The following is a 9,464-nucleotide window of genomic DNA, read 5'->3' as shown; positions in this document are numbered from 1 at the left end:
GACAAGAGCATGGAATGGAGGTGTCACACTTTCAGGCTGCGCAGGGGGGGCAGCTCGGCTTTGACGGCCCTGCTAAAGCACTGCTGCTGCTGCTGCTGCTGCCTGTAACAGTCAGAGCACTGCAAATTGGAAATCCAGAGGAGATCATCTGTAAAGAACACGTCTAGCGCTGGTGTAGGATGCAACTGGAGTCAGTGAGGGGAGATGAGAGAAAGCCAGAAAGCAAACAGAGCTGGTATAAAAAAACGAATAAAAAGGCATTCCAGACATTCTAGACAGGAAATTTCAAAAGCACAAAAAATTCCTTACAGCACGCAATCCTGCAAACATTTCCCCCACGAGACATTACAAAAGGAATGTAACACAGCACAGGTAATATTTAGTGTCATGTGCAGCCTTTCAGCTGTTTGTCAGGGGTGTGTGGTTCACATCTTGCTGATCTTCAAACAAAAACTTTCTGTCTCTCGCTGACATCTGCTGGGACTTTGAGCTTCACCAGGTCCCCGAGTATTTATTAGAACATGCGGGCCAAATTGCATTACCTGATGGAATTTGACCAGGTCACATGCAAAGATTAACTACGTGTATTAAAGTGGGACATTTCTTTTTGGAGGGAACATATTGAATTCTTAGCGGGAAAACCTTCTTATGAGTTCATTCCATCACTGACCAGTGGCATGGGATTTCCCAGGAATTACTTCACTCTATTATAGGATTCTGGTTGGGCGTATTAATAATGGAATTGACAGCCTTGATTGTTTGTGGGTCATTTATGCACCAGATTACAACACAGCAGTGGGTTGCATATTGCATTTTTGACTGCTGTATCACCAGGATAAGAAAAAAAAAAGATCAAAAAGCTTCTTAACTTCTTAATATTGAAGAATTTTAATACAAAAAAAGCTCTGCCAAAAACATTTCTTGCTCAATTTTGATAGGGAGGGACTTCAGACTAAAATGTTAATTAAAAGCACTTCTCTGGACACCAACCCACATAATGGTAACAAGCATTAACAATAACTTTATAGAAATAGACTTCACTCTGATGCTCTTGTTTGTCTCTGAGGGTCATCAAGAGGCATACGTTTTAATTTCAATCTGTTACACAACCAGATAAAACCTCCTCACTGAAGCTTTAATGAGCTCTGGTGGCCCACCTACAGCACCCTCACAGCCCATCAGGAGGCTTTAGACGAAGGTTTTTGAATCCCTGTTGTAAAAGATTGCAACTGCAAACAAGTTCAGAAATTACCTACTTATTCCTGTGTTACAAAGTTCAACCAGTGACTGAATAATTCAAATAAGCCTCATTATGAAAAATGTATTAAAGCAAAAAGAGCACAACAGTTCAATTGAAATGTTAAGTTAATCATCAATAACTTTTTATTTGAATCACACTAAATCATGACTTACTTTATCTTTTGACACCTAAAATACAGAGCAGGTTTCAACAATGCTCTTTTATACATTTTAACCCTTGTGTTGTGTTCGTTTCTCTGGAGCAGCAATAATGTTCCTGGGTCAGTTTGACCCAGGAACATTATTGCTGGCATTGCGGGCATATTTAATTATCCAAAAGTGTCAGAACCCCCCAAAAAATCCCATACACATAATTTTTTTATTCCATTACTAACTATTTAAATCAAGATTTGGTCCATTGGCGTTCTTTAATTCTCACAGATCATGGTTCAATGAGGATAACTCGTTTTTCATTAAAATTAATGTTAAAACTTTTTTTAATGTACATTGGAAAGCCCTAAATATAAATACAATAGTTTTACATGACATAGATTTTTGCTTATTTTATTTTAAATTTTAAATTTTTAAATTTTTATGAAGTGATGTTGATAAATTAACACGACACTTCTTCTGCCACATGCAGATTTTTATGCTGCATTTAGATGATTTGGAAGGCATATATTGCTTACAATAGACTTTGAAAAGGGTCAACTTCACCTGCAACATAACAGGAAGGTTAATACAGAGACCAATCAATACAAAATATGCACAGAGACTGAAAAAAGAAGTAGTGACATACATTCAGACAGACAGAAAGGGTTAATGGTGCTTCATGTCCACAATAACAACTATTTACAATGTGTGGCATGTCACAGTGGTAGTTACATTAAAACCGAACATTTCTTAAAAGCTAGCAGATTGCTATGATTACAGTTAGTCTGCTGGAGTCTGTGATTAAAGCCGTATCCATAGCATTGGTGTGCTGATAGGAAATAGCAGACCGCTGCAATGAAATATTGACCCATGAGACTCAGTATTTAACACAGTAATAAAATGTAATCCTAATTTCTGAGAGGAAATGGTTTTATTCCCCTGTTCTTGTTGAACACCAGCTCCAGTGACAGCTTTCCTCTGTGATCCAGGCTGAGATCTCTGCTGTTGGCTAGAATCTGTTGAGTCATTTGGATGCCTTGCTTATCTAATGCTTTGGTGATGGCAGAAGCCTTCAGCCTGCATTAAGGCAGATATCAGCCAGAGAGAGAGTGCGAGAGAGAGAGAGAGTGCCAGAGAGAGAGAGAGAGAGTGAGAGAGAGGCGCCCAAGAGAGAGAACTACAGTACAAACTAACAATGGCAGCTCCAGTTTTTTTATATATTTATAGCGCCCAGCAGGTGTCAGCCACAGCAGTCTCTGTGCCCCCTCTGACACCCCGTGGCTGCTGCTCCGCTCCACCGTATGAAAGAAAAGTGAGGGGGGTGAGGAGGGGGGCAGCTGCCGCCTGGGATTAGGTACCTGAATCCAATCTTGAGGAGCAGTGGGCTCCAGTGGCGTTAAAGTGTTTTCTGGAGAATTTCTCATGTTCACCCACTAGCTGATTATTTCCAGATTTTAGTTCTGCCTCAGCGGAGATGAGCTCCATACAGTTTTGCCCGTCGTGGTTAAGATGTAGCTTGACACTCGCTGGCCACACTCAGACCAGTTGTATAATCCCATTTAGAGAAGCACATCCCACAGGCAAATCATAATTCCCCTGACTGAAATAAACGTCTTTTAACATGCTTTATTACATTAAATGTTAATATTACTCTGCAGTATTTAAATCAGAGATTTCTTTGTTTTAAACATCAAAAACAAAGGAATTTTCTGTTTCACCCCTCTTTGCCTTCTCCTTTCACCGATGTCAGCACTGCTCTGTCTACTCTTCCTCATTAACCTTGCTTGTTCTTCCACTTCATAGCCCTGCTAATACGACCCCCCCCACCACCACCCAAACTCTTAGAAGGCTCTAAATCCCTCTGAATAACTAAAGGGAAGGAGGTGGTCATTGCCGAGTAACTGTGCTGTGATTGGTCTCCAGCAAAAAACCCTGACAAAATATAAGCTTTAACCTGACAGAGAAACCTGAGCCAAAACCATGAGCGAGGAAAAATCATCTTACCATAACTGAATGTTAAATCTGCCAGATCCCTCTGGAAACACAACACTACCTGTTTTTATTGAAGCTTCGGCTTTGATTAGACCACTTGTCAGACGGAAACACTTAAAGCTCCTGAGAGGATTCTTTCATTGGAGATGAAACTGACTATAATTAATACTGATGCATCTTTATGACCTATAAGAAAGTAAACAAGACCATCAGCATATAAATAGACTGTGTCTAAGTCTTAGTTTTTAATGCCTGTAACTACTGCCAAGGTGGAGATGTCATACGAGACAACATACAGCTTAATTAAGAATCAGCTTTATGTTGAAAGCCTGGTTCAAAAAAAACATTTTTTTTCTGAATATCCCATTTCTCTATCCAAACACATTGCATGGGGTGTGATTTTTTTTTTGGTTTGAAGATTTTAGGACTAGAAGTTTTTTATTTTTTATTTTTTAATAAATATTTTTATTGAGAAATATGGCAAATTTACAATGACAGATCAAGATTGGGAGTCACAAAAGCAAAGACATGTATAGTGAGTGACTATTACAACGGAATACTGTGCATCCCAAGTGTTGAAGTACAAAAATAATAATACAAAAAAAACATAATTTCTTTTTAAATTTTTCAGTAGAACATAGAGAAAAAAAAACAAAAAAATATGACATATCTCTCAAAAATATGTATGTATAGTAATAATGTTAATAACAGTAATAATGGTAATATATTAATAAAAATATGAAGTTTTGCATATTAAAGGGAACGTATGACTTGACTGACAGGCAGGCAAACTGTAACTGTTAGCAAGTAGGCTAAAAGCCAGCCTCAACTGCACTTGGCCTCTTGCTAGGTTGATTAAAAGTTAAGATTAGGCAGCATGTCCAATATGGTGACTGCTGTCGATGGCCTCAGAAAACAATGGGTGGTGTCACTGAGACCAAACCATGGCTGTTTCCGAAATCGCCTACTATACTAGCAGTACGTACTGATATGTCCAAAATTCAGTATGTAGTAAGTAGTATGTGAACAAGAGCAAAATCTGCAGTAAGCCAAAACTCCCCGGATGTTTACTGATACGGGAAAATATCTCAGTATGCATCGGACCAGTCTGCCTCGTGTACTGTTTCCCACAATGCACAGCGCTCGTTCTGCTTTTTCTTTTTCCTCATTTTTTGACGGGAGGAAATCCGTTTTTGGGTGCTGTGAAAATTATTAAATTGCATATAAACCTCTTCATAACTTTTTAAATCTTAAGTGGATGCTGAAGAAACAGTTTCTCTATCAGCTTGGACGTTGTTTACTTCCACATTCCGAAACCGGAAATCCAGTGACGTCTGACCCAGCATCCTGCAACACATATCAAACAGAACAGTCATACTACATACTAAATTCAAACGCAGTATGTAGTAGGCAATACCTACTGTCTACTACATTAGTAAGTAGTGTGTAGCAGGCCGTTTCGAAAACTACTTATGATTTTTGCCACAGTGTCAACAGGCCTCGATGCAGATGATTTCATATGACCTGAAATCAGGCAGATTGTCCCGGGCATCACTTTTACTGTTGAGAAAAGTATCTGACAAAGCTTGTTAATAATCTGAACCAATAATGTGTAAAGTATGTGCTTATCACATAAAGTCACAGTGAACTGATCATTAGTGGACCATGAGCAACAGGAGTCCATGATACGTATACTGCTTTGATTCAAACATTGAATCATCATGAGTCATGTGTTAGTAAAAGCATTAATTAAGTAATTCTCAGTTTATCAGACATTAATTAAGTACATCTATGTTAATAGATACTGCAGATACTCTCTTAACAGTCTCAGAAAACATGATGATGATTAATTACACATCTAAGTGTGTCGCTTTCAGTAAATTGTGATTCTGTGATTTAACAGACTTGCCCATTTGAAACATGGACATTCTGATGAGTAATAGAGGAGAAGCATGAGTGTTCATAATGAAGTGTAGCATTGAGACATGCTGGTGTGAAATGAGCCAGCATACACGATACTAGCTCCCTCTAACTGGTGCGACTAAATGGAATTCAGCCCTCATTTATGCTATTTTCACCCATAATTTAACATTGTGAAAAGTCTTAATGAAAGGTCCTACAGACATTAGGTTCACAGATCACACTTTAAGAAACTCAGCATAGTTGAATGTTATTATCTTTGGGAAGATATATGTTCAATTGATTATTTTTCTTGTGAGATAAGGGCTTGATCTGAAGTGAATCAGTTAAACTTGAGATCATAACTATTTGTTTCAGTATCACTATTCTCATTTTCATCATCTCAATATTGTTACATAACTGCCTTAGTGACCCTCTTTTCTGGTTTTGTGAAAAGGACATGGACAATGTATGTTCTTGAAGCTTAATGGAAGGAACAACTTTGTAAGTGCAGGTCAACAGAGCTCTTTCTGAGTATTTATATTTAGAAAAATGAAAGAGGTTTGTTAACTTGATTGAACAGATAACAGCTACGGTCACAGAGAGTTAAAGATTTCTCTGTGCTGTCCAAACCAAGCGGATGTAAAACGGTGTCTGAATGTGCAAAAACACCACTGCTTTCAGTTTAGTTAGTTACCATGGTGACTGCACAAGCTAGACTCGGAAACTGTCATTATAATTAACCCCTCTCGTCTTTCACATTTTAATACTTCATGACTATGTAATCAGTTACAAAACTCCCATCACATGCCTGTCAATTAAATATATATACTTAGATTGTTGTACGGTGAAGTAGATGAACATGTTTATGGTTGTTAAAGTTACAGATCACACTTTAGACTACAGATTTTGAGCAACTGTTTGCGTGCTGTGAAACAAATACAAATTCTTTCTGTAAGTAAAAGTAAAAGAACAAAGAACAATTTGAATTTACAATGAAATTAGGCAGATAATTATTAGTGTTGAATTAATTTCCATGACAAACACGAAGCCACTGCAGGAACAGGAGTAAACCCATAATCACGTCCTTTTTTCACTTAATTATCCTACATCTTTTGTATCATTCTTTGCCAGCCTGTCCTCTGAGCTGATCAAGATAAAATGCAGAACATTTTTTTTTACCACAAAAAAAAAACAAAGTTGTGAAAAATCACTGAGATATACTGTGACACAATGAAACCAAACTGAATATTCAACTATTTTCCATAGTCTGTTGCAAAAGATAGGAATGGCTTTTATGAAGCATTCATGTTCTTGTAAATCTAAGCTCATAGATTTTGCAGCCATCCACTGAGACCTGTTTGAGTTCTCCTGAAAGCACATGTCTATAGCTGGAATACTTCATTTAGAGGAAGTTTGCTGTCTTGTCAGATATAATGTGTTAGCAATGCACAATTTCATGAATGCGACGTTAGATGATTTGAAAAGAAATGGAACGATGAGTAATGGATGACTGAGTTCAATTTTGGTTGAGTCTAGGACTGACTGAATATTCAAAGGCACGAGCCATCAACAATAGAAAGAGTCAGTTATGCCTTAAAATCAAAGCATGTACAGACTTAGGCATTAGCCTTACACTTTTAGGAGACACTAACAATGAACAAAAAAAACAGAACACCAACACTGTTACAAAATCCGACTTCTGATTCCTCTAGCTTCAAAACTTCAGATAAACTTTACATATACACCTATTACAGTGTGAATTAGCTGATAGATAGTAAGCCCTTTTTTGTGTGATCTATATCCAATCTAATCCATTTTATTTATACAGCACATTTTAAAAACAACAAGGTTCCCAAAGTGCTGCACAATAAATACCAACAAAAAAAAAAATAATTGTAAAATTTAAAATACAGTACATTAAAAGACAAACAGAGACCAACACACACTCTCATGCTGTATTAAAAGCTAGTAAAAATGAGTTTTAAGACGTGATTTAAAGGTATCCAGGGTGGGGGTCATTTTAACTTGGGTGGGTAGCTCATTCCACAGTTTAGGAGCTACCACTGAAAAAGCTCAGTCTCCCCTTGTCTTTTGTCGGCTTTTTGGCATGACGAGACGCATCTGATCAGCAGAGCTCAGTGCTCTTGAGTGGGGCGTAGATGTTCATGAGATCAGAGATATACTGAGGTGCCGGACCATTTAGTGACTTAAAAACAAACATTGAAATCTTAAAATGAATTCCAAAATGGACAGGGATCTATAGAAGAGCTTTATTCAACCCAAGGTGAAAACTGAATTGGAATTCCAAATCAGTAACACCCTGATGGACTCTATATGTTTAAATAATAATAATAATAATAATAATAATAATAATAATAATAATAATAATAATAGATTTTATTCATAACGCACTTTTCATTTCAAGACATCTCAAAGTGCTACAGGCACACAGTAAAAACAAACTTGAACTTTTCTTAAAAGGAGTGTTTAAAATAAGTTAAAAGCCTCTTTAAAGAGGAACGTCTCTAAGTGTTTTCTAAAAGCATCCACAGTCTGTCGGGTCCTGAGGTGGCTGGGCAGGGAGTTCCACAGACGTGGTAAATCAGCACAGAAGTCCCGGTCTCCCATGGTCCGGAGCTTGGTTCTGGGAGGGTGGAGGAGATTCTGATGTGCAGAGCATGAATTCCAGGTTGGGGTTTGCTGGGTTAGGAGTTCTTTGAGGTATGGTGGGGCGTTTCCATAGATGCACTGACGGGTGATGAGCGCGACTTTGTAGTGTATTCTAGCAGTGACGGGAAGCCAGTGAAGTGTGCGGAGTACTGGGGTGATGTGTTAATGTTTTCTGACTCTGAATAAGATCCTGGCTGCCGTGTTCTGGATTAAACATATAATAAATGTGGATAAAAATCTTATTTTAACTATCTTTGCATTTCAAGCAGCAGTTTCTTTACGGTTACATAGTAGCAAATTCTGCCGGTGCATCCCACAACACCCTGGTGTCACTTTGCTTGAAATAAACTCAAACCGACAGCTACACTGCATCTGAGTGAATCAAAACGAATGCCTACAAAAGGCTTTAAATGTAGTAAAATAAAACGTTTCTTTCATAACACAACTTTTATTCAGTTTAACGCTTGACTGGTGACGTCATAAAAGAATGTAATTAGTGTTGGCTGATTTAAGAAGGACAATCATTATGATGCAGATGATTGAGTCGGAAACTAGAATCTACAGAACCAGCTTTAATGTGTGTCTTGCTTAAACATCAGGAGTTATAAAGCCACGAATTAGAGCTCTTTGATGTCACTATTCATTGCATGATGATGGCACATTCAGTACAGGGAAAACCTCCATGTTCCTGCTAATGATCACAGAGGAGGCCAAAATGGCAGCAAGATCCAGGGGAATTCAACAAAACGCTCATTAAAAGGTCTAATAATTAAAATATTGATTAATTAGTCTTACATTGATTTACAGTCACACTTTATCAAAGCGCGAGGCTCTAATTACCGTGCCATTATGCCACAGGCTGACCTACTCGTTTTATTGTCACATGTAATGAAAAAGAACATTTCTTTAACTGCTTTTTAAATTTTTGACCTGTAAAATTTTAATGGGGGAGTACAGTGGGTGTCGAATGTGGATTGGCAGTAAAGTCATGGGTGGCTAATGCCTGCGAGTGTGGTTAAGTGGCTGTACACACGGCGAGCTGAAACACCTCTCTAGAGGGATTGGTCAGGGTTACTCTGTTCAAACAAAAATTGCGTTCACCAGTCCCTGCAAAAGGCACGTTGAATAATTACACAAAACTTGACTTGTCTAGTGTTTCAGTGCACTTTTTTTCTACAAAGCATTAGAACATCTGTGAAATACTCACCCGAACATGTTTTTAAGAAGCATGGAAATACAGTTATCAAAGTTCTTTGATACAAGCACTTTTTGTAGCTGGCTTTTGGTGGTTAGTTAATGAAGAGGTGTTGAACAGGAATTGAATCCTATTTTCCACTCCATAGAGTCAGAAAATGGTACTTCAGACACTCAGGAATCCCAATTTTCCTCCTGAAATTGGAAATGTGTAGACATGAGAGAGAGGTGGAAATCATCAACAAAGTTTTGGCTGACCAGTGGCAAGGCGCAGTACCGGAATCATGTGTTCACATATTTCACTGTCTATGGCT

The sequence above is a fragment of the Notolabrus celidotus genome, chromosome 10 (genome assembly GCF_009762535.1).
Source record: "Notolabrus celidotus isolate fNotCel1 chromosome 10, fNotCel1.pri, whole genome shotgun sequence".
In the NCBI taxonomy this organism is placed as follows: Eukaryota; Metazoa; Chordata; class Actinopteri; order Labriformes; family Labridae; genus Notolabrus; species Notolabrus celidotus.
This window is presented reverse-complemented; position numbering follows the sequence as displayed.